General features: G+C 41.3%; 1 protein-coding gene and 1 long non-coding RNA gene across 3 annotated transcripts in view; one reads left to right on the top strand and one right to left on the bottom strand.

Moving 5' to 3' along the window:
- Nucleotides 1-27,343, bottom strand: part of BANP (BTG3 associated nuclear protein) — a 146,670-nt gene that overhangs the window by 21,611 nt on the left and 97,716 nt on the right. The window lies entirely within an intron of this gene.
- On the top strand, nucleotides 4,103-21,160 carry LOC310768394. The gene is made up of 3 exons (XR_014551306.1): nucleotides 4,103-4,123; nucleotides 9,545-9,771; nucleotides 21,023-21,160. It is a non-coding gene; the product is annotated as an uncharacterized lncRNA (long non-coding RNA).

Raw genomic sequence — 27,343 nt, forward strand, 5'->3', positions numbered from 1 at the left:
GTAGTTTGTTGAAGGTACTTGGAATCCACTAATAATTTTACACTGCAAAGCTGTGCTGATCTTCCAAAGTTCACTAGCATTACTTGGGCACAGTATCCTAGTTTTAGAAAAACTAAAGTAGCCCTTTGGTTTACATTCAAAACATGAGGGCTATGCCAAATTCCACTGGGGGGGGGAGCAGAAACAAGTAGTAAAAGTAAGTAAACTTTACAAATGTTTTAATTTACATCATAACTGGCAGGAGGAGTTTTCAAAAGAGAATTACAAGCAAAACAGCATATAAAATATGGCTTTTGTTGTCAGGGTAACAAAACATTGTTCCAACAGCATGCTACACAAAGCTGGTAGAAATTTGAAGGAAGAGCTGACAGTGGTTCAAATCTCATGTGAGCAAAAGGACAGGACAGCTGTGTTTCCCTTGCAAGTTCAAGAGAAGGAAATAAATACAGCATCTCCTGAGCTTTACCTGAGCAATTATGCAAATTGGCCCAACTTGGATCTGAAATCAGAAACTAAAGTGCCCTTTGTACTGGTCACAAGGAAGAGCCAAAAAGGCCCCAACACTTTACAAAATACGCACATCTGCCACTCTGGTTGCTGCATGAGAAGAGAATCAGCAATTAGAAAAATAATGAAAAGCACACAGAAGTTGCTTTAATTAAACCAACAGGCAGATGCTTCACATCTCTTTGCCAACAAAGGATGTCATGAAAGTTGGACCACTGGGCACAGGTTCAGGGTCCCAGGCAGCCCAGGGGGCTTTGCAACATGAACCAATAAGCACCCCAACACCACTTGCTCACCTAGCCAGCCAAGAAGGAGGGAAGGAAGAAAGAGTGGTGCCACTGCTTCTCCCAACAAAAAGTGCAGGGCATTTGCTGTCAATCACATCCCCTTTGCAATGATGGAAAAAATGAAGTGGGATTATTCTATTGTGCCTTTAAAAATCAGATTTTTTTTCATTTTGGTTGAAGGTGTGTTCTCATCTAGTGTCTAGATCCCAAATCCAGCTCAGAACTTCGGTCTCAGAGAAAAGTTCTTCACCCATTCTCTCTCTGTGCATGTTTTCTAAGATTTATAGGGCAATATATCTAAGATGAAGAAACATTAAGAAAGCTTCTAGGCAGGCCTTGAGAAGGAATTTTAGTTGTTACTATTTACTATATTTTTATCCCAGTATTCAGTCTCCCAAAGTGGTTCACCTCAATGAAAAGAGAGTGGCATGGGCCCTGCCATCAGGCTTACACACTAGAAACATAAAACATACAAGGGAAGAGGAGTGGAAGAGAAAACAAGAAGGAAGATCAGCCCTTCAAGGCCAAAACAAAGTGGTAAGCTACAAGCATTTATATGCAATCTGGGCCAAACTGAACTTCCATTGCTACTGTTTTTGTGTTCCCATTCAGTGCCTCTATTTTTTTATTTATTTTTGCAAGGCAAATGCATGGCAGCAGTGGTTCCCTTACAACTGCTTCTTCAGCCCTAGGACAACTAGCAACTGGAGTCAAGCATTCTTTTTGCCAGGTTTTTTTTTGGGGGGGGGGACACAGCAAGTTCCCAGATGCTGCTTCTTCTCTGGCCAGAAGATTGGGCCCAGTTAGTCTCCCAACTAGCCATGATGTCTTCATGGGAGGGAAGGGGTGCAGCCTCCCAGTGGCCCTTTGTCCTAAGAAGGGGTGATGCTTAAATAAATATTCTCATTACTTGAAGGAATTTCAGTTCATCCATGGACTGATTAAATATGCACATGACTAAAACAAAACCAAAACTTATTTTGGTTTGTTTTTTAATGCAGCCACCATTATAAATAAACAAGACATTCCCTTGTGTGCAGCAATAACGCTTTTTCTAAGATGGTGCCTGCCATGAGCAGTTTTTGCCCACTTTAATGGCTTTCTAATCAATTAATCAATTGATTAAAAAGTAGAGACATCACCTTGCCAACAAAGGTCCGTATAGTAAAAGCTATGGTTTTCCCAGTAGTGATGTATGGAAGTGAGAGCTGGACCATAAAGAAGGCTGATCGTCGAAGAATTGATGCTTTTGAATTATGGTGCTGGAGGAGACTCTTGAGAGTCCCATGGACTGCAAGAAGATCAAACCTCTCCATTCTGAAGGAAATCAGCCCTGAGTGCTCTCTGGAAGGACAGATCGTGAAGCTGAGGCTCCAATACTTTGGCCACCTCATGAGAAGAGAAGACTCCCTGGAAAAGACCCTGATGTTGGGAAAGATGGAGGGCACAAGGAGAAGGGGACGACAGAGGACGAGATGGTTGGATAGTGTCTTCGAAGCTACAAACATGAGTCTGACCAAACTGCGGGACGCAGTGGTAGACAGAAGTGCCTGGCGTGCTCTGGTCCATGGGGTCACGAAGAGTCGGACACGACTAAACGACTAAACAACAACAACAAATCAATTGATTCAACTGATCAGATAGTTAAAGGAAGGAGAAGCAGGAATTTTTTTTTTGTCCCTTCAGATGGATGGTCTTTATTGAAACTCATTTGACTATTGATATAATATCTGCTTTACAGGGGGAAAATGATTTCTCTTTGGAATGTCAGCTCGAGGCTCATATTTTAGACCCCTAAGTAGGCAAACCCCATTATTTTCATCCAACTCTTTCACAGCACAGAGCAGGGAAGAGCCTGCCATAAATGCACCACACATCTGCTTTCTCTTTCATCGCAGCAAAGACTGGACAAATGTTTATTATCCCCTGGTGAAGGATGAAAGGATGTGTCTTTCACACCAGCCTAATGATCCAAACATATTATTTCTTATTTTAAAGCCTTAAGGAGAGAATGAATCCTAGAAGGCTATCAGATTGTTTGGCTACGTCTTGTTCTAAATGTTAAGGTTACACAGATGGTGGCTTCCCATTTATGCAAGGCTCTGTAGTTGAAGACATTATCTCCCTCTTCCCCAATCAAGGTTATTTAACTTAATGCCAATAATCTGACATGTTAACACTATATAGCTCCTTTAAAAAGTGAACTGGGATTCAGTTAAACTTCCCACTGGGAAGATCAAGTGAAAACTTCTTTGTTCTAGTCAGGATTTTAGAGTTCAATGGGTTGATTGCATGAGAGAAATTGGATCCAAAACAGTTCAGGTGGATTCCTGGTATTGGGCTAACTGTCACATATTGGATCCTAGACAAACCCAAAACTTGTTAATGCTAGGCTATTTTCCAAGCTATTCTGGACTTCAAGTCCCAGCATGGCAACTCTCCTTGAAATGTAAGCTTGATCAACGGTTTATATAACGTTTTTATCCTGCTGTCACAAATGAACAAAAGTATCCATATCATAAACAGCAGGATAATCCTGGCTGCGACAATGTGTTATCTCAGAGCCATGTGGTCTCTCTCTCTCTCTTAAACTTTATTCCCAATTACTTAGTTGCTACTGAGAAGTGCCCACTCAGTGGTGTTACTTACAAAAAAATGTTTCATGCGCACAGCAGTTATTAACAGTTGGTGAAAACCAGGAAAGTATACCTTTATCTGAACTCAAGCGAATATATTATAAATTAGACATGAAGCTCAGATATGGATGTAAATATATTTGTGCATTAATAAGAGAGTTTACTTACAAAAAGACTTCCCAGAAGCTTATGAAATGAGAATTCCTCTGTGGAAAATATAAATATTTATTTGCATCAGCCACTAGCCTTTGCAAATCCCTATGTGAAAGAATATTTGCTTTTGTTGGTCCAATAGCTTAAGTTGTATTGAAGGGTGCTCAGTTATCAAAACTGAACAAAACAAGTCTCCAAGAGAGTCCTGAGGAGGTCTGCTGCCAAGTAATTGGGCTGGGTAGACCAGGACTTTGCTAAAGACAACTTGTTATACTCTTTATGTGCAGCTGCAGCAGACCCGCCAGCATCTCTAGTTCCTTTGTGGCCCATCACAAGTGTTGAAAAGTCTACAACTCCACCTTGCTTTGCTGTGGGGCTTTGCGCTGGCCCAAATGACAGTCCCAGTCAGCTATTCCTGGCCTGTGGCTGACCTTGAGACAGCCCCCTCACAATACAAAAATATATTTTGCTATCACCTGACCCACTGGACCAGCCAAAGTCCTCTCCGATGCCTTATCCGAATAGCGTCCAGCATGCATGGCAAGTTTTCCAATCGGCAGATGATTGCCTTTTAAAGAAAAGTTTTTTGAATGTCTCCCAGTTTCTTTATGGGAAGCAGAGAGAGCAATATGGGGTGTGAATTTGAAGCAGATTCTATGAAAGTTCTGGACCCAAAACTGTTGTTTTCTTAGTGTACACATCTGGCTTTCCCCAATATACTGCCAGTTCTGTAACTCAGTTGAATACCCAACTGGGAGAATATAAAACTAGCATGGAACCAAAAATAAAGGCAAGAAGCACTAATTTGGGTTCAAGCAACACTTGTAATTAGCTGAACTAACCAACTAATATTTACTAACGAGAAATGCTACTTTTCTATAAAAGCATAAAATGCAGAAATTGAGCTTTGAAGATGCAGAAAGGTATGTTTTCTTTTGCACACAAAAAGAAGACTTAAAGAAAACTAGTTTTCTCACAATTAGAAAACAAAAAGCCCTATATTATAAATGAATAAAACACAAGCATGCAGTACCAATTGTCCCCTGCTTGCTGAACAAAATTGTCTTTCGCCAGCCAGAAAGTTTTACTCTATTTTCAGGGGAAATGGCCAGCAATCAACACTGACAGGTTGCAACTTGAGCATGTTAAAAGTCTGAGAAACTAATTAATGCTACAGAGGTTGCAATCCTTCTTATATTTTACATACACAAAATCCAGGATTTGGGGCTTCACCGTCTCCCCGTTTTCCTCTTAAAATCCATAAACTTTAAAATAAGAAGAAACCAAGAGCCATATTTAAGAAACACACAAAACTATAGAAGTCCAAGAACACTGCAGCTGATATATTTTATACTCCCCTTTCCAGCTGCAGTTTAAGTTTATCTAATGTAGATCTGTAAACTCAAAAAACAATTTCATGTAATCTCCTAAATGTAACCTTTCATTGCAGACCTATATAGCTAGTATTGCTGAATTCCTTAAAATAGATTAAGTTTTTAAAATGGGGGAGGAGCCCATTTGGAGTGGATAAAATCTGGTTTTCGTACAGATTACAATGCAATTAGATTTGCAGCTATCATATAGTTTCTGCAACTGCCTTGGGACTGAAAAACGGTCCTCCATATGTAGGTGAGAACATGGTACAGCTGTGTGGAAAAACCACCATCCATTTCTGTTTCCAAGGTCTTCATGCTCTCCCCCGTACTGGACTACTTGCCCCACTCTAGTAGTTGTGCTGACTTAAGAGGGCTAAAAAAAGCCCCTCTGGGTAGATAAGACAGGAAGAATCTAGCCATACGTTTGCAGTTAATGTACAGAAGAGACATTTAGGTATCATTCCAACTATATTTCCATTCCCTTCCAAATAAAGACGGAATTCCCAGAAACAAATCTGTTCCCAGGGTCCCAAGCCTGAAATTCTTCATCTGGTTATGTCTTGCTATAAATCATGGCATTCATGGAAAGAGATCTCCAAATTTCATGCTACATGACCTTACACTATGTGACCTGCTCAAAATCCAGCTCTTATTTGCAGTACTTGCACGCAGCATTGACAGTTGATCACAAGTAGTGAATCCCTAGCCTATTCTGAAGGAATGGAAGAACAACCTATTTTGACCAGTTATTACAGCATAGCAATTTCCTAAGTTTTCCAAAAGAAACTAACAGGGGCATAATCTACCACCAAGCTTCTTGCACAAAAATTGATGAGAGAGAGAGAGACAGAGAGAGAGCGCGAGCACGCAGAGTTAATTCTGGTCTTGGGTGACATTTTATCAGATGATCTGTGTGTGTGTGTGTGTGTGTGTGTGTGTGTGTGTATTTCATTGTTCAGTCCTGTTCTGTAAAGGGCTCAGAAATCATTGCTGTGAAGTAGTATGGGAATTTAATAACTATTTTAAAAAAAAATTAATGTAGAGGGGTGCTCAATTGATGGCTCCCCTTCAAATTGTGCTCCAAATTGGCTTTAGGTGAAGCATCTCTTAAAATCTGGCACTGCATTGTACACCAGCCAGAGGATATGAAAAAATGGGAGCTCGCATGACCCAGAGGAAAGAGAGAGGTTGATTTGGAACTGGCAGGCCTGATTGTCACATCAGATCTCTTGGCCTCAGCTCCTCATCTGTATAGGACAATAATAATAGAGATGCAGTCTCAAACTGTTTAGTCCATCAGTTTAAAACTTAATTTATAACTTAGTGAGCAAATATTAATTGATAGGTCAGATATTTAATCTTGATTGGTTTGAGATCATTTTCTTGTGTTACGTAATAGGGACTGAAGAATATAGTATCATAGGAGAGCTTTTCTTTCAAATAAATGATTATTAAATGGTGAATCATTTCACAATCCTTCCGTATCTCAATAGATGCCTATACTGAGTGTTGTTTTATGCACATTTAATTTGCTCAGCAGTCTAAGAGTAGATAATTAATCAACTAATATTCTTAGTTGACAGCTGGTAAGGAATAGTAGAGATCCACCTCACAGGGTTGTTAGGGCAAGCACATAATAAACGGCTGTTGGAATTGTGTATGGTAGTAATCAAATATATAACTCTCTAGGAAATTCGCAGTTTATGAAAGCTCTCTCTCGCTCTCACTCTCCGGTCAGCTGTGTCATTAGTAAGGCTGCTCACATTTTTATGAGTATTTGACATATGGGACTTTTTATGAGATTTTGATATTTTTATAATACGTTTCATCTGCTTCAACCCTGGCTTCTGCCTTGAATTCTCTACATTGATGGCTGCCCTCTGGCTTCTTTCCCCTTATGTTCATACTCTGTCATCCCCTCCACCAAATTCAGCACATGAACCTCCTAGCATGTATCTTTAATAAAATTTAATAAATATATAAAAAAGGAAAGTGATGGTTTTAAATAAATTTGGCAAATTAGAGAAACGTATGAGCTGATGTAATCTTCCTGTTTTACAATGAATCAGATATTAGTTTGCCAAAAATTGATTTTTTTTTGTTTTGGCAAGGGCCAATATGGCAGCAGAAGGAGGCAGTGTGCCTGAGGGAAATCAGGAGGGCTTTGGAGCAGGGGAATGCAGCCAGAGGCCATGAGGCAAGGATACAAGGAGAACTTCACTAGCTGAGCACCTAACCCTTTCCCAGACACTGACTGTACTCTTCCAAATGTTTTCTCTGCCAGTGAAATGGTACAGTGAAAGGAAACCCACCTGACTTTTGGACTTATTTGGCCGGCACAATATTACTGAAGTCACCAGAACCAGCATGCATCACTGGATGCAGTCTGCTCACTATAGAATAAGGGCACCTATTTTCTTCGACAGAAAGTTGGGGAAAGTGTGCCATCACTTTTGCTAAGAAATGTATGCCTTTGTGTGGAAAAAACTAGCTATGAGTAATGTTTACAAGGGACATACTATGGAATGAACCTTTGGCGACCCTTGGTATTTCTGTACTGGGTTCAAAATTTGCCACAGTGTTAATTCCCACTGATGTACAAACATACTGTCATTCTGTGCAGATAATTGTGCTTTGCTCCTAATGACATTTACTGTGTTCTTTTCAGGGGCCCACACAGGCCTGTGCTACACTCATTACATGCTTTATTTACAAAGAATTCTTTTGATTGCAGTGCCAAGTTCCACAGAGATTGATGCCCTTCTTGAAATGATTACAAATCAGTGGGATTTCACAATGCAAGAGCAGGACCCTTGCCTCTGACATTCAAGGATTAATGGCTGGCCTATCAAGACATGCAGAAAATGTGATGCAAAGTCCATGTGAACTGGGGTGAATGTGTGGGTACTAGAAGGCTAGAGGAATGTGCAACAGGTAGATCAGCAGCCACAAAGGAACTCTGGATGGGTTACCCATTGCTAGCAGCAGCTGGTGAGGCAGTGTAACAACACATTTTAAGATGGTTTCACTTCCAGGTCTGGAAGTGGTTGCTTCTCACAAACAAAGGCCTTCCCTCCAGCATGTTGGGTAAAAAGTAATATTCACTGGGACACTCTCATGGGAGTTTTATATGCTACTTCTAGAGAGAAATATAAACACATGTGAGAAAACTGTTTTCACCCACTGCAATGCAAACAATGTCTGGTTTTCAGTAGGGTGAAGAAGGTACCCTTAATTCTACATTACAACCAAGATCCTGCATCCAGAGACTTTAATGGTACCGCACCATACCATTAAGCAGAGATATTGAACCCACTACATAAACTGGACCCAGCAAATAAATCAGTCAGGGAGAGTGTCCTGGATCGGCTTCAACACCTTAATGTGTGGATTTAAAACACACAAACACACACACGATTTACAATATAAAAACACAAAAAGATATAACATAGTAACAAACAAAAACAATACCCCTTACAATTTAGGGGGCCAGCAATTGTTTAATTAGCCAAAGGCTATATTATAGCTATATCACAATGTGCTAATATTCTCACTATTCCATCCCCCAACTGTTTTATGAGATAGACTCATTACAATTAATAGCAAACCTAGAATGCAGTTTTTTGCTCAAGCCTATTCCAAAAGCCCATTGCAAAACCTCAGTTTCAGCTGGGACATGCAAGGCCCTGGTGTACTAGCTACAGGTCAGTGCCAACACTAAAACAAGATATCACTTGTTTGGGTGCATATGCTCAAATCAGTAATTCAGTATGCACATATTACAAATAAATATATTGCAGAGTCATCTTGAGAGAATTCATTTGTAGCTATTTGCTTTACATCTGTACTTTAAAGATAATGCCTATTGGTCTGTAGGCAAGTGGAGTGGAGAGAATGGCCAAGTTCTATCTTATTATTGTCAGGCTCATGCCTTCTGCTTCTATAATCTGCAAACAACAGTTTATTGCCCAAGAGGGTAGGAAACTCTTTTGAGGTTCATTTTTAAAGATGAATCTTTGTTTATTCCCAAATTTGATTGCAGCATGAGGCTTCCAGCCAAGGGAAACACAGCAATGAAACTGACCCATTAAACTAAAGGAGTGAGAGAGAGTTCCAGTCTGGGTAATGAAGGATGAAGCTCATGCTAAATTATGTGCTATTAAACAGACATCCAATGGGTGTGACAGTCCTAAACTTTCTCAGAAACTACGAATTAGGCATAGCTGAGATATAAAGGATCAGGGTGAAAGAAAGAAAGAAAGAAAGAGGGAAAATATCTGTAGTGTTGGCTTTTAAAGAAGTTACATAAATTATGTTTTTCCAGTTGATTATATCCACCAGCCTCTGCTTCTCCAAAAGAGCACATGATATTAGGAGTAACCAAAACAAGCTTGATATGGAATGGGAGACGCATTTTTTTAAAAAAAGTTGCTTTTGTTTGGAATTCTGTTAGATAACACCCAGAGTGGACCACCAAAGTACCAAGGCAAAGAAACAAAGCTGCACATTTCTCCACATTTACTCATTCTGAGAGAACAAAATGGAATGCCTGAGAAATGCTTCATGGCTTGTTTCTATTTCTTAGCTATGACTATGAAATTCAGAGAAGAAATAAAGTCAAGAAGTTCAGCAGAAAGATCAGAGGAAGAGTGGAAAGAAAGAAAAGTGGAAAGCAGGCAAGGCAGCCCACCAAATTCCAACTCTTGGCAAGGCAAGGCAAGGCAACAACTGTCCAACTCCAAAGCAAACTAAGTCACCCAGTTGGCCCTGCCCAAGCAGGTGCTGTGGGGAAAGAAGGGTGAATAATCCATGGTGAGCCAAAGGCACACTACAAAGGAGAAAACACATCCACACACCCCACACACAATCAAAAGATCACTACCAAGCCATCTTGAGGGGGAAATTCTTTTAGCTCACAACAGGACTAGACAGATGCAGAGCACTACCAAAATTTTATACTATCCATCAACGTGAAAAGGCAAAACTGTCTGCTTCTGGAGTGTGATGATTATTCCCATTTCAAAAAAAAGTGATAAAGCAAGTAGGAGGAAGTGGTTTATTATACTCTCTACTTTTAAAACCCTCTACTTTTAAAACCCAAAATAAAAACACACATTACTAACAAGTTAAACACAACAATAATCAGAGAAGGGACAGGGAACCCGTGGCTGTCCCTTAAGCAACAGCCAATATGGCAAACAATCAGGGATTATGGGAGTCATAGCCAGCAACTGGGGGTTGCGGGGTTGGCACAGGCTTCCCATTCCGGAGGGATGTGGGTGGCGCTGTGGGTTAAACCTCAGCACCTAGGACTTGCTGATCGAAAGGTCGGCGGTTCGAATCCCCACGATGGGGTGAGCTCCCGTTGCTCGGTCCCAGCTCCTGCCCACCTAACAGTTCGAAAGCACCTCAAAGTGCGAGTAGATAAATAGGGACCCCTCTCCAGCGGGAAGGTAAACGGTGTTTCCGTGTGCTGCGCTGGTGCTGGCTCGCCAGCTGCGGCTTAGTCACGCTGGCCACGTGACCCAGAAGCTGTCTTCGGACAAGCGCCGGCTCCCGGCCTCTTGAGCAAGATGAGCGTGCAACCCCAGAGTCGGTCACGACTGGACCTGTTGGTCAGGGGTACCTTTACCTTTCCCATTCCAGAAATGTCTGTTTACTATGTTGTGTTTGAACCACCAAGCTACACAAATAGTTACTGCTAACTCCACAGTGCAGATTGTGCTGCCCATGTATTATGACAACATAATAAGGGCAGAAATAAAAATAAGTTCCTCCCCTCTCCAAGACCATTCCCCCAACTCCAGTTGTGAGCTATACAACACACAACCAAGGTTTGGGAGGGGAGAGCTCTTGCCAGGACATGACCTTAGGAAAAAATATAGGGAAATGATAGCTCAGTCCCTCCTGTGAAATTCACCCTGACTCCAATCTCAAATGTTTGCTACTCAAGAATGTACGCTGAAATTTCCCATGCGCAAAAGACACCACAAACAGAACCAAAGCTAGGAATAAATCCCACAAAATTCAGCTGAAAGGACAGTCCTCAAGAGAGCCTAAGAGCAGCAAATTCTTATGTAACATACTTCTAGTTATAAGATCAGCTTCTGTTCATCCGCGAAGTGTAAGAAGAGATGCCACTTGAAACCACCTACATGCACAGCTTTTTTGTTCCTTTATGCATTGGGCCTATTAGATGGCAACATCTTGTGTTATTAGACAGTTGCTAAGAAAAGTGTGAAAGCAGTTGCTGGCAGAATTATAGCAGACTTGTCAGTGGCTTTTAAATCAAGGGCAGTTAAACACTAGAGAACTTGAGTATTAAAACCGCACGTATGATATTGCTTCCACTGAAACTCAAGGATTATTCATCATTCTGTTAAAACAGGCATAAGACATTCTGCAAAGCTACTTGACCGTTGCAAGACAGTTATACTGACCCAATGCCTTTGGTGAAATGCTGGCAGCACTGGTGCGCTGCTTACAGTTACAGCTGTAAAATGAATGCCGTATAAATCAAAATATACTCATAAACCCCACAGAAGGCTGGCCAGAGAAATGCTGGTCTCACTCACATGCATGATGTTTATTAACTGCATATGCAAGATAGATCATTATATATTAAAAGCCAGTTATCAGCATCATCTGAATAGCAGTGCTGTTGTTGTTGAGTTTGATTGGTGAGTTTTTACATGGACTTTGGGCTATAGGAGTGTTTTGTTACTGTTGTTTTTAAAGAGGAAACTTAGATCTTTCACACGTGGCCAGGGATAGGATGGCGACTATAAGGTACAGTCTTTATTCATAAAGCAAATAACTCGTTCATGTAATCCCTTGCTCATTTTAATATATGAGCTACTCCAAATCCCATTGATCCTTCATTTCCTTCTTACTGTTCCCTCATTGTAGCTGGCCTCTGAAAACACTTTCCCACATCTTCATGGCTTTTAAAAGCCAATTCTTATGCTCTGCTCCCTTTTCTCTCTGATATCATTTGGAGCCAGCTTTAATGGAGACTTCTATATAGTCCACACTAGACTGAGAGGATTCCAATGTTAGGTCCATACTAGAGTAACAGAGGTCAACACAAAACAGGGCTAACTGTGTAGATGGGATTGTTTAATTTTAAAAGCAAAGTCGCATATAATTTTTTTTGTGGTCCTGGGGCTTCAGTAGAGGCTTTCCTAACGGATCATGCCCTGCAATATGCATGTTTGTGCATGATTTTTACAGGCACCAACTGGCTCCTAAGTTACATTCTTTTCCTCACTAATAGCCCAACTATCCATTATAAGCTTCTCAGATTTGGCACTGGGCTGTCCAATCACCCTATGTGTGTTGCTATCTCCATCCAAGGAAGTCTCTCTGCATTCTTCCCACACTGTTTCATTGTGCACACTAACTGCTGCCAGAAATGAATACATTATGGCTGAAACAAAGCCACCGCCACCATGTGCTGAAAAATGAATTGGACAAACTCTTGGCAACACGTTGAAAAGAACAATCTTGTTGTGACAATGGTATCAGCTACATGTTCTGTTAAATATAGTCTTCTTTCCTCAAGATGAGTGAAAAGAATGTTGGTTCCTAATAATTTATGTGAAGTTCATCTTCCAACTGGGGGGGTTTCTTCTTTTGCATTTGTGCCTCACAATAATGCTTCCACTCCTTGTTTGCCAGGGGTACCTGAAGAGTGTGCTCTCTTTCACTCTCTTACTTCTCTGATGTTAACGCATTGTTATTTGGAAGATCACAGGAGACACTGCCTAGCCTTCCCCGAGCCTGCCTGCTTGCCTGAGGGGAGTCAGTGTGTGCGGCAGCTGGCCACGGAGGGCAAGGGCCGAGAAGGGAGCCCAGCAGAACTGGTGCCAGGATGGGAGAGTGTACATGCAATGGAGCAGTGAAGTCATAGAGAAAGCACCTCCCACCCGCTCCATTGGTTGATAAAAGCAGCCCCGAACGAGAGGCGGCCAATCTATTTATTTTGCGCTGATCCACGTAAATGCAGCCGTGCATGAGTGGGATGCACATAAGTGGGCAGGCGCCTGTACTCAGGAGAGTGGAAAATACTTTTACACATGAATGAAGAAGGAACTCTAAGGATTGATTCATGCATACACCTCTGGAATAGTTTGCGCTTTTGTAACATTTGAAACTGCAGCTGTGCAGATATGGTGGGCAGCATGGCTACTTCTTTGGAGATTTGCAGCACTGGTGGAAAAATGAATCATTTGCTCTCCAATTCTTGACATTAATACTGCAGCATGGGATTCCAGTCTCACAGAAATGACAGCCATTCTGCAGAGATACACAGGAGCCAGACCTGTCCCATATGAGTATTTGAGAATATAAAACTATATTATGGTTAACTGTAATTAAAGATTCAGGTAGGTAGCCGTGTTGGTCTGAAGAAGTTGAAATAAATTAAAAAAATAAAAAATTGTCCAGTAGCACCTTAGAGACCAATTAAGTTTGTTCTGGGTATAAGCTTTTGTGTGCATGCATACAAAGGGTCCCTTGGTAAGGAAGAAGCCATCAAACTTGTGTGTAGCTTTACATTGGTGGGTTTTTGTAACTGCAACTGTACTCGGGGATTAACCAGCCCACACCGCTTATTCTAACAATATCCATGAGTTTGAATGCATTGCATTACTAATAGGTGCTGAGTTTAGCTATTGAGAGCAGAGCCTTTAAATTTCCGCAAAGAGATAGATGCATGCATCAATATATTTCAGTAACACAATATTAAGCACTCTGTTCTCCATTGTCCCATGACTTTATCATAATCTAAAGTATAATATATCTTCTCAAGGTTTAAGAGGAGAATGCCAAAGGCTCTTAAGCCACACACGCTCATGCAACAGATGAAAGCCTGTTACAAACCCTGCTCACGTTCACCATTTATCAAACGGCAAACTCTTGGAAAGCTGCCAAAGCATACCTAAAAATCGCTCAGGCTACCTAAACAGCCACATGCAGTGAATATTTTAACATAGCTGTCAAGGCATGTCCACACGTTTTCAACAGTCTCAGGAACGAGGAGCTGGAAGGGGCAGGATGGACGCACACACACGCGCACACACAAACATAAAGTGCCATTAACTGCTTTTTTTTTCCTTACTCCAAACTGCCCTGGTTAATCTTTGTACTGAAAGGCAGTACAGACATCTAACAAATAATATAAATGAATAAAAATGTTTCCCCTTCTTTTTGAGAAAGTCAGTGCCCTTCCAAATGGCCAGGAATTTGTGGGGTCGGTGGGTATCATTTACATTTGAAAACAAGAAACTGCTTTAAGCTGAGATTAAACCTCATTCTTATAACTAACTTATAACGCCCAGGGCATAACATGTCAAGAAAAATCTTATTTCAATGTATCACCCTACAGCTTCCGGGGGAGGGGAGGAGAGAGACCCCACGTCACAGGTGTAGTATCTCTTCCACTGCCTTGGATGCTGCATTTCACCACTGAGTAATTTCTGTGCATTACAGAAAGATGCAGTTCAGCAGCAGAAGCCCAGAACTAAGAACCAGAAAAATGGGTATTTCAGCCTTTCAAAACTGCTCCTTTTATAATCTGCAAAATGAGAGATTTCAAATGGGGCTGAAATAGTTTAAGACGGGGGTTCAAAACTGTTGCCCCTGCACTGACCCTGTGCTAGTGAGTGAAGCAGCGGGGATAAGGTGTTGAGAATATGAGACAGCACTAAATGAAGGACGTACCACCTGCCTTCTGGAATGTCATAATCATTTGGCTGCTTCTCTGCTTCTCTCTGGCATTCAAATCAGAGGCAGCTTTTGCCTCACTTGGGGATTGCAAGAAAATGTCAATATTTTCAAATGCTCAGCGCCATATCAGCCTGCACGGATTTCATAGCCAACAGAAAGCAGACTCGCTCCACTTCCCTATTCAAAGGAGAGAGAGCCCACACAATGCACAATAAGCAGCAGTGAGCCTTGTCTATTTGTCAAGCTCACTCTGTCCTGGGCCTCTTTTGGATGGGCTTTCCTTTTCAAGTCAACCTACATTTGATGTGCAGTTGTTGTTTTTTTTGTGACTTCTCAGGGATGCTTCTTGGAACTGATCAACCTCAGAGCCCTCTCACTTACACCCTTTTATGGCTTAAAAGATATTTTCCATTTGTCTGGGTGGGGACAGGGTTTTTCATAAGGGATCAATTCCCTCCGCTACCTAGCCACTCCAAGATTCCTGTTTTTGTTCTGGCATCCAACAAAGGAACACTTTTATTAGGAGAAAAGTGACACAGTGTGCTGTCTGTAAAATTAAGTATATTTTCCCTGATGTGACAAGCTACCAAAGGAGGTAAAAAAAATTTGGGGGGAAGCCCCTGCCCCAAAGCCAACAAAAATGGAATATATTGACTGAAATGTAAAAATCACTGACCATTCCCACTCGTCCTAAAAATTTTCCCCTCTATGCTTCCAAGGAATTATTTAATGGGAAAGATTGTTTTAAAAGAGTTATGAAAAATGTTTTTTTAATAGTGCAAGGACACAAGGTTAAGGATGCCAGTGCTGTTGTTGGAAGGCTGCTCAAAATGATCTGAACGCAAAGAATAAGAAGTCTCTCTTGGAAGAGCTGACCAGATTTCTGCAGAATTATGCTTGTTTTAAAACAAGAGGTAATTCCCTTTGTATTTCCCCTTCTTCAAAGAGAGATGGCTGTAGGAGTTGTTGCAAAATTGAGATAGGCGGACAGTGATCACCCATGCTTGTAGAGATCAGGCAGATTTCACACAGTTCAGTTTTCACCAACTAGATAAGGAACAGACAGCCAACCCTTTTGGCAAACTTGCCACAAATCAAGTCTAAACTATAAGATAGCACTCACTGTAGCACACACTGAAATACAGATGCAGCACCAACTGCACTGATGTGGTCTTTCCAAGTGTATTGAATTGGGGAGAAGTCAAAAGTAGAGGGCAGAAGGGGCAGGAGCGGAGTCTCAAATATGCCAGAACTGCTGAGCTATGCTGCTGTTCAGGAATGCAACAAACTCCTGCCTGTGATACTTCTGCACTAAAGTATTCATTTCTACAACATTCAGTCAATATGTTATAACTAGTTCACGTGGATACATTTCAACATTTGGTGGGTGCAACATTCAGTGATGATGACTTGCTTTCACCTCTAACACCACAGATAAAGCTTCAAGTACAAGTCCGTCATCCAATGTAAAATAACATGGGCATGCATGTGAGAACTGTCCCTTTGAAAGAAACATTTCCAGACTTTCATGGGCTGCTACTAGACTTTTTTTAAAAGTACAGAAACATTACTCCAAATCTTTAGTGGGCTAATCATAAATAAAAAATAAAAATCAGCACTGACTTAAGCATGCACATGTTTGGACCACAGCAACCTAACCCTGAACACAAAGGCTTGGAAAAGGCTTAGAAATGAAGCCTTAATTCATACAAAAATGCTTCAGCCTTCAGCTGCTGACTTTCTTAGAATTACTAAGAACTAGTCATATATTCCAGATCCTCAGCTAGAACTTTACAAACACAATTTACTTTAATGCAAGGTAATCCAATTCATGGTGACATTTCAGGGTTTTTTTTAAATTTATGGGCAAAGATTAGGAGGATTCAGAATCCCCCTCCCAAAAGCATACCAGTAAAAACAAATTATACTCCATTCATTGCTGCAGCAGTCATTCCATTCTTTGATCCAAAAGGTAAAGCTTATGCAATTTATTCTGATGAACAAAAAGCACCAGTACTGTATATTGGAATGCAAATGATTTTTTTTTCCTTCTAGGGAAAAGTTATGTTTTTAAAAAAGTCTTCTCAGCTAGAGAAATGTTTTGTAATCTGATGATCATTTTTTTTAAAAAAGGGAGTTATTGTTCAAATCAAGTTAGGGGCATTCTAAACGAATGGGTATGACATTTATATCCGGCATTGAACTGAAAGTTTAGGGCTAACATATTAGACAGCCCTGAGTAACTACACCCTTGCTGACTGTTTGGTCTAAATGACCGGATGTTTTCCTTGGAACTGAAACAGGTGGGGATTTTGGACTCAACAAGATTAATTTGAAAGCACAAAATCTGAGCAATCATTTTGGCCCTAAACTGGAGCACTCTGACCCAAATTATCATTCGCCTGGCCAGCTTATTGCCATCTAAATCATAGAAGCTTTACCAGAGTCAACAGCATTCTTTAAATATTTATAACTTATTCTTACTAAGTATAATTTATTGTTACAGAGATGGAACTGTCTCTTCTCAAGTTCCATTGGAATGAATAACAGTCACAAAAGTACTTTTTAATTATTGCATTTCAACGGGTTTTGAGCTGCAGCCATTTCCAGTGGCCAGACTCACGTTAACAGAAATAGTGCGCTCACATTTACTTCATCTCATGTTCCCCCAGTGAAACTGCACTGCAGTGCAGGAAAGCAAGGCAATTCCCTCCCCCCCCCCTTTTCTGACACGTGTTTTCACAACACACATGCCACGATTCCAGCCTATAGCGAGTCCAGAAGGGTCTTGAGGGATGTGGGGTCAAAAAGAGGGAACTTAAGGGGAAGTCAGCTAGCCTTTCTAAGTCTTTCTAAGGAAAGGTCAGAGAAAGTCTGACTACTTTAGAAGTCTCCAGGTTTAACTAGTCTCAAGCAGACATTACTCCTACTCTTTCCTGGGCCAAATAATCTTCTATATCCACCTAATCTGGCAAGAGCTGATTTTGATAAGGCAGTTAAAAAAACACATTCAAGATAAATAGTTTATGGCACAAAAACATTTGGTGGCGACCTCAGTCTTTCTGTAACTTGGGAGGCAATATTCAGACCAAGTACAGCATTTGCTTTGCAAAAGGCTATTCTCAGCGTTTAAATGAGAGGGAAAGAGAAAATATTCAAAATAAACGGATTGAGAGCTGCTAATCCAAGACAAATATGATTATTAGAAGAAAGTTCCTGCAGAGCTTTCTTCAGCCACCTTAATTGTTCCATACGGTAGAAACAACCTCTCATGTTGACAAGACAGCTGGACTTCAACCCTGAATCCCAGCAGGCCACCTACTTTAGGTACATTTAAAAATGGCTTCTAATGTGAACACCCAGAGATCACTAATAAAATACATTGCAGAACCAGCTTATTTGCAAAGTAAAAATATTTGCACAACTTTTGTGCTGCAACTCTGACCTGAAAAAATATTTTTATAGTGAAAATGTTTGAATTTCCATGGGCCTAATTGCTACTAAAGCCTTCAAAGCAGGGGTTACTGCAGGCCTCTGTTGCAAACAGGCTACCAGTTCCCAAAGGAGTTCCCAAGCAATGAATAATAAGGGGAATAATAAGTAAAATTATTATTATTATTATTATTATTATTATTATTATTATTATTATATTTTAAATTGCATACATTTCCCTTCTTAATCTTTTCATGGTTGCATGAAAACAAGCAGAGATAGAGAAGGCAAAATCACGCTTTCTAATTAAGGTTTTTAATTAAGGCCCCAGTTTGCATCTTACCCTCAGCAAGCCACTTTCTCTCAGCTTTCCGTCTGCAGTATGGGGATAATGCTGGCTTTCCTTACAGTAACAGGAATATTGTTAAGACTTACAACCAGACAATGGAAGGTCAAAAACACTCAAAAGGCACTATACAAAATAACTGGTTTAGAAATAAATGAATTACTGAATAGAGTTGCTGTTATTCATTCATCTAATGAGGAGTAAAAAATAGTCTCCAGGGAAGCAGTCACAGATGTTTTTGCAGAAGTGTATTTTTTCCAGGCTGCAGATCATATGTACTGGAATACCTTGGACAAACTGATTAGTAAAAAAAAGGAAAAAGTATGTACCTACCTACATAATTTTATTTGTATGCTGCCTTTCCACAGTTCAAACCATGCTAAGGGCAGCTTACAACATGAGAAAATACATAACTGCAACGTATCAAAAGTCATCATAAACAATAAATAAAATATTAAGATATACACAACCAACTTGAAACTTTTCCACATAAATCACAAGATCTAAAATAAAGATATTAAAAAACCCCAGCAATAACCCCTGCCCCAACAAAACACCCCAAACACCCCAGTCCAAGCATCTGTTCAGCAGCTGCAGCTTTTGTAGCTGGAGTCAGTCAAGACGCCGCCCTCCCAGGCCAGGTGGGAAAAGGCCTGCAAGGCAGGGAGAAGGTCTTCTAGGTCTTACAGTCAATATGGTCTCTCTTATATGCAAGGCTGCTGTGATTCTGTCATTATCTCAGTTATGTGGTTTTGCTATCACCACTGAGTTCATATAGAAAAGTGCACAGAAACTAAACAAAAAGATATAGACTTTTTCCCACCTTCAAGATTTTACCCATTCAGCCCCGCTGTACTCTTCCATGCACAGATCTTCTTCCTTCATTGAAATAAACTAGGAACACAGCATGCACATGGATGGACACAAGGCTCTAGGTCAGGGAAGGAGAACCATTGGCCCTCCAGATATTGATGGACTACAGCACCATCACGCCTGACCACTGGCCATGCTGGAGGGCCACAGGTTCCACATCCCTCCTGTAGGGCCAGTGGAAATAGTGGTTTATGGGGATTTTTGTTATCTCTGTCCAAAAGGGCCTTTGGCTGGTGAACCAGCCATAGCTAGAAATAAGCACTCCTAGTCACAGAGGCTACTTGAGGCTTCAGTGACAAAGCTGGATCCAATAGAACTCCCAAGCTACGCACCTGCTCCTTGCATGAGAGTGCAACCCTGTTCAGAGCAGATTTCTCCCCATCCCTCAAACCCATAACACATCCATCTTGTTCTAATCTGCTGCCCAACAACCAGCCCAACGTTGCCTCCAAGCACTGATCTAGAATGTCCTCATATTAGTGACAACTGACTCTAAATCTCCGGTTGACGTCCTCCAAAAGTTTTATATAGGTGTTAAACAACAGCAGAGGGGGGTAAGGAGGGTGATGGATCCCTGCAGAATATCACTGGGTAACTCCCTGGCTCTGAGTAACAGCCTCCCTTTGCTGTGCTCTGAAAGCAACAAAGACAGCTACAGTGCCATGAGCAGCCCTCAAGCATGTCTCAGTTTACTGTTGAGCATCCCACATTTTATACGGAACTTAGGTGGGCGTTCTGCAGTCTCATTTTATGCAACCCCCCTCCCCGTTCCTCCTGAAGCTGCCCCATTGCTCCATCCTTCTTTTCTATTTATGCACTCTTTATTTTTCAGACTTTCCCTTTCCTTCTATATAATTTCAGACCTGAAGAAACAGTATTTTGTACAATAAAAGTAAACTGATTTTTCAGAACTTTTTCTGGTTTTATGGCTTGGAGGAAAGACGCTCTCAGTGCCCCAGCTGCTACCCCATTGGTGTGTGTTTGTACACAGAGAGAATGTGAACCCTGAAATCAAAATTACTTTACTTGCTTTCCAGAACAGTAGCTGTATTGGTGTGTGCTTTAAAATATAATTATTCTGTATGCTAATTTGAAAGCAATTCATCAGACCTGGGGGGGGGGGGGATTACTTTCTAAGTAGACTCGGGAATTCTAATCTAAGTTAGCTATGGTGAAAAATTAAGCACCGCAATCATTAGTCATAATTGGTTAATCCAGAAGAGTTTTGACCCTGGCTCTGCCCAAATTACCCCTGAGCGAATGTGGCTCTCAACAGAAAAAAAGCAACCAAACCATGCCCCCCCCTGTTTTATAATACACATTGACTGTCTGTGTTCATCTCAACTCTTCATGGTATACAAGCCACTTAAGCCCAATCCTTGAAATTCAGTTGTTGGGACTAAACTAGCTTAAGTATAAGCACAAGCGTTTAGGCAGTCTGTGAATTACAGAATGTGTGGCTTTGTGCCATTCCTGTGTAGATCTTCTGGACTGTGTGACTAACCTTTCTATAACCTTTGGCACTCCACAATGATAAATCAAAGGCCACTTGACAGTCATAAGGCTGTTCAAGCTGGGCATTTAAAAATCAAACCTGCAGCTTGCTAAAAGCCAACTTTTCAAATACATAAAAAAATAAGCTGTTTCTTTTCCCCATTTTCTTCCCTGTCTTTGTTTATTCAGGAGTTCAGTAAACCCAGCTGGATCACAGACTGTCATCAAAGAAGCATTCTAAGGCCAGCATGTATTTGATGCCAATTGTCTAAAAATAAATGAAGACTTTGCCACTGGAGAATAATTGTTTAGGACCTTTGCAATGGATAGTAGCTTTTTAAAAATAAAATTAAAAAATATGGAGAAAGAAGATGCTCTGATTAAAGACCACACAAATGCTTTAAAGCAACAGTTCATTTTGCTCAAAAATAACAATGCAAGCAATTGTGTAGGTAGATTCCAAAAAAACTCCATGCACATCCAGTATCTAACATTAACACATTTGAGTGCAATTTAAGAATTGTAGGTTCAATTAGTCAGGTCAAAGGTTCTAATGTAGATGTGGAAACAAAGCAGCTATTGACAACAAAATGGACCAGTTTCTTTTTGCTACTCCCAGCAGGTCCCAATGGTGACAACATACAACCTTCACTCATTTCAAGAACAGATGATCATCACACCACAGTATTGGGAGGAGGGGGAAAACAGGAAATGGGACTTTTTGCTACTGTCACACCATTGGCTACACAAAGTCAACAATAGTAACAACAATATGGTAGAGGTTCACACAGCTGCCCTGATCCACAGCCCTGTGAACACTCTGATGCGCACATGGAACTTCTGTGCACATGAGTAGGTTCCATTCAAAAAATGCTGCCACTAAAGGTGGCGTTTCATTGGTTGGCTGCTGCTGCTGCCGCTGCTGCTGCTGGTGTATTATTACTGGAATAATCACTGGTTGGCTTTGGATACTGTGGTTCAAATGCTGTGCTAATTATATTATATGTGGTTTGGTTATATTATATTTTTGTGTACTTGATACACTTATATCCAGCTCTTCTATTGAAAGTGGTTACATTGAGCTCCCAGCGGTCAACCACTCATGCACTAATCAGGCCCCACACCTCCTTAGTTTCACCTTGCTCTTCATTGGCTCATACAAGCTTTCAGGGATTTTTTGAGATGAAATAAATATAATGGAAGGGTAGCCCCCACACGCTCAGTTGCTCCCCCTAGCAAAATGATGGGTGAAATCCTAGTGAAGCAAGGGTCAGGGGGTCCCACATCAAATTGTTTGAACAAACTATGGAGAGATAGATGTAGCTACAGATATAGCTATAGATATATACCGTAGTTACACACACAAAAACACACAGAATCTCACACACCAGGTCAACTCCTACTGCTGGTGATGGAGCTACAGTTTCAGTGATAGCAGATTTGTAACTGGTTCACACATTTGGAGTATTGTTTGGAGGCTGCTTCTCGCTGTACTCAGATTCAGATGCCCAAGTACATGTCAAAGAAGTATCATGTGAACAATGAAGCATACACAAGTGTTTGATTTACGGCAGCGAAAGGGAGTCTGTGGCACTCCAGGTATTTTAGCTGAACTGTAACTCCCAAAAGCCCTGACCATCGGCAACACTGTCTGGGGTGATGGGAACTGGAGTCCAACAGCATCTAGAGGGCCACATGTTCCCCATCACTGAGTTACAGCTTTTCTAATCAACATGTTGCAATCAGAGGCTGAAAGTTTATCCCTTTCAGGACTTGCTGAAGCCAACTGTCTACTCTCAGAAATAATTCTGGCCCTGTAGACATACTATTTTTGTATTCTCTTTTAACCTTTTGTACATTGTGACAGATAACCTCAAGAAAAGACCCACACTTCCCTCCGAAGTTTGCCAATAGAATCCCTCACGGAAACTCGTCCAAGTTGCAGAAGCCAAATGCAAGCCAAAACAGTTTTATTTTCTCAATGCAAAAACCCAGACAATACAAGAGGGTGAGTTATGCACTAAAAGGACAAAAACAAAACAAACCTTCTAATGCATATTTGGAAACTAACTAAACCTTAGCGCTAGTTTTTGTACAAAGAAATAGTAAGAACTCCAAGTTTGCAAATGTGAATCAGCTATCATTTTTTAAAGAATCATCTCACAAGCTAGTCATGGAAAATCTGGTAGAATGAGGAAAGGACCACGACACAGTGGGCAGAATACCAGCTTTGCATGCTGAAGGTTCCAGGTTCAGCCCATGGCATAGACAGTTAAAAAGGATCAAGCACCAAAAATGTAAAAGATGCTCTCATCTTTTGAAACGGTTTTCCCCTTCCCCAAATTTCTCTGGCTGCAAACAGGGTAGAACATTTTAAGTGGTGATTCGCACCAGAGCCTTAAGCAGGTATAAGGCAGCTTCCTCTGGAACTGCAAAGCTGTAAGAGATTTAACAGGTTATGCAGTCCAACTGCCTCCTATGTCCCACCCTCAAGACCAAATTTTCGTCCATGTCTGAACCATCCACTCTAACCCCGCCTTGCCTGCCACTCCACCATCCTTCAGTCCCCAGCTTTCCCCCTCTGTTCCTTATGTCCTGCTAATGCAGCCTAAATCCTCTGGAAACTGGTCATGTCATTTCAGTTTTTTGAACCACATCTAACATTCATTTAATGGATATTTAACACAGAAGAGGTGGAAAGACAGACAACAGTAGTGGTGATGTTACTTTTTCATTTTATTATGGTTTTTTTTTAAAAAAAAACTTTTCCTTCTACCTGCCTCTGCATCCCATGCATGTACATTGCTTCATTCTCTCTGGAGCACAGGCATTAAAAAAAGTCCCCCTGTGCTATTTTTCAAATGGTACTGCTCTTGTACAACTCCAAGAGGGTTCTGAAATAGGTGATAAAAGGACCCCTGACCATTAGGTCCAGTCGTGACCGACTCTGGGGTTGTGCGCTCATCTCGCTCTATAGGCCGAGGGAGCCGGTGTTTGTCCGCAGACAGCGGCCAGCATGACTAAGCTGCTTCTGGCGAACCAGAGCAGTGCATGGAAACGCCGTTTACCTTCCCGCTGGAGCGGTACCTATTTATCTACTTGCACTTTGACGTGCTTTCGAACTGCTAGGTTGGCAGGAGCTGGGACCGAACAACAGGAGCTCACCCCGTCGTGGGGATTCGAACCGCCGTCCTTCTGATCGGCAAGTCCTAGGCTCTGTGCTTTAACCCACAGCGCCACTCACGTCCCCGAAATAGGTGATACTGCACACTAATATGGTTGTCCCATATTCGATGCAACAGAAAATGAAAGATAAGAAACTGTGTATGTAATTTTTAAATGTGTCAGGCACAAGAAGGATTCATGTTTACTATGTCTTTATGTTTTCAGCTGTTCCTGCTAACACTCCCTTTCATGGTCCAACAGAATTATAGGGATTCTCATCTTGATACTGGAGGGTGGGAAGGGGGTTTTGCCTGTCAGTGATACATAATTTTCTCTACGAAGAAAATTAGAACTCCATGAGCAGAGAGAAAACCGTCCCCAATGCTGCATTTCTGGACCACAAAGCCAGGGACAGGGTTTTCCTGTACCACAACTTGCTTAATAAAGAAAAGATGTGTCACCTAAAGCTCATCCCATCTCGTATGATCTGTGATCTTCGACATATGGCTGACATGTTGCATTGGCCCCAGGAAACACAGACAAGGGGAAGACTCCCACTACAGTGTCAAAAAAACGTATTATGCTTTCCCAACCATTAAAGCTGTAAACTGGGCCAACAACCATTTGCCAGTTTGCCTGTGCAATATATATATCCAAGGAACTAATCATTTCAACTGTATCTTGGATGAACTTTCAATTCTGTCTATGAAGCACGCTTAGTGAAATATTCCTTTGTAACTCCATTTTAAAAAAGATAAGAATCCAGTATATAATTTTGCAGGTGTTAAATAGAAATTTAAACATCCTAGCCTCCTCAACATGACCAAATAATGTACTGAACAGATTCAAACAACAGCAACCACAGGGAAAAGGGGAGGGAAAAGAGAAAAGAAGAGAATCTGATCTTGCACATTTTTCACATCAGGCTTGGGTCCTGTTTTCCTTTATAAGTAGGTTGAAAAAAGAAATGATTCACAAACACTCCCACCAACATTTAAATGTTGAGATGTTTATGGTGTCTTCCATATGGAGGTCGATTGCTCCAGCTAGCCTGCAAGCAATGGGAATTAAAAGCCACAATAATGATGAGAACGTGAATCCAATAACTCCCAGCCTTGCTGGGAGAACACATCAGATAGTTGTGACCACAGAGTTGTCTTTGTTTATGCTGTTTTGCAAAGCTTCGTATGCTGCGATCAGCTCTGCAGCTTAAAGTGACTTAATGAATAAAATCTGCTAAAGAGATAACTGGCTGGAGACTGGCTGGAACACTAAGGTTGGGGAAGGACAACGCTCAGTAAATAAAATTACTGGTGTAACCCACCCAAATTCAAAAGATACAAGTTAAAGCTGCTAGACTACTCTCCTCTAGAAATTTTTGCTAATAACATGAAGACTCTTTTTTTAAAAAAAAAAAAAACATGGCTGGCACAGCATGCAATCCTGAACACTGCTATTTTTAAGTTAAATGCTAGTTGGTAGAAATTGGACTGCTTCATTTACATCATCTGAAATGGGTGTGGACTTAAATATTTTTATTGCTCTTGCCTTGGATGTTTTTGGTTGTTGTTTTTCAAGGCTGCACAGGAAGCTGTAAAAACTTTCAGTCCATAAAATGCATAAGGTCTGTAGAAGTGGCCAAGGGAAAGTGGCTCTGAGAGATCCACTTCTTGATACTGGCCCTCATTTATGAAATTCACTGAGACAGGCCGGCCAGAGTTGGGGGAATTGTAGAATACATATTTTACAATAAACAAGCAAACAACATCCTTTGGACCAGAGCAGTCCAACACATGACCCTCCAGGCTTCCCCCTGCCCCAGCCATTGTACTGCTTTCCTAAAGCCAGGTAAGCAAAGTGCCAGGCTATGGGAAAGAGGTGTGAGGGCTCTGACAGGGTCCTTACTAGAGTCCTCCATCCTCCTTCCAAAGGCCTAATTAGTGCTTTCCCAATTTTGGGAAGGAGATGGGAGGGCTCTAGGACCCTGCTAGGGCCTTGTGTCTCCTTCTCAAACTTGGTGCCTTGCTTAGTCAGTTTTGGGAAGGCAGCATGAGGGATGGGGTGTGTGTCCACTCCCACGCAACAAGGCAGTGTGTGGCCTGAGAGTTCCATGTTGAAGTATTCTTATGGCCCACTTGGTATGAAAGTTTGGACTGCCCTGCTCTGGACAAAAGCAATGAGAAATTTACTCCAAGGAGAAAGTAAAAAGATGCTGTAGATATTACAGGTTGTATCCAACACTGTGTGCATGGAGTTCCACTCATGCAATGAGACTTCCCCTTTCTACTCCCCCCCCCCCTCTCCACAATCTGCTCTTGAGAATAAGATTTTGAGGAGATGCAGGTGGTGCAAGGAAGAATGACCAGGTTTGTGGTGCAAGAAGAACAACAGCACTGGATACAACCATATATATCAGGAACTAACATATTAGGACCAGATTCACTGGCACGCAAAATAACACAGGCCCCAGAAACAGGAGTGCGGCCTGCAAACTAATTAGTAACCTCTCTCTTTCTCTTTCTGAAGGGGTCTCAGGCTTACTTTACCCAAAAAAAGCCTGTGTTCATAGTAGAAAATCATGAAACAACAAGCTGCTTTATGAGCTAGTAGCTAATTATGTTGGGAGCCCTATGCCATCTTACATTCATTCTCTCATAAAGCAGAAGGGCTCAGAGAGTTCCCTGTCTCCAAGCAAATGTCAAGCATGAACATATGGCACAAGGCTAACCAACACTTTATAGGAACACCCACGGAGTATGTTGAGGATGGAAAAAGACAAAATTAATGCAATCAAACCAAGATTACATTTCACACAGAACTACCAAAAGAACAGATGGGAAATGAAAAAAATCTGATGCTCTACCAGCTTTTCTATCCCAGGCCTGTCAACTGTAATTAGCTCTGCCTAAATAACTACATGGAAGTAGTAACAAGGGTTTTCTGCTCTGGGGCAAGACCTTGTCCTGTTGTGGCCACCACAGCCGCCACCACTTTTCCCCTTATGTGGCAATGAGAATGGAAAGGAACTCTTCAGTACTCTCCACCACACATTTGCACTTGGTGCTCCTACATTAACTTTCCTTACCTTCACACAGTTTGGGGGTGTAACTCAACTGCCTGGGAACTACATGCAGTTTCCGAGGCACAGTTTTGCCTAATTCTATTAGCCGCAGTCAAAGGGATTGGGGGTAATATCAGGATTTGTTTAAAAGGGGAAACAATAAGATCAGCCCCAGAAGTGCATGTGATTCACAGACATAAGGCTCAAGGAAAGTGAGGAAGGGGATGAGAGAGAAAAGCAGATTTATTAAGCACATCCTTCCTGATACTCTTTGCAGCCTCAGG

Source organism: Podarcis filfolensis, assembly GCF_964270895.1.
Source record: "Podarcis filfolensis genome assembly, chromosome: 8".
Classification (NCBI taxonomy): Eukaryota; Metazoa; Chordata; class Lepidosauria; order Squamata; family Lacertidae; genus Podarcis; species Podarcis filfolensis.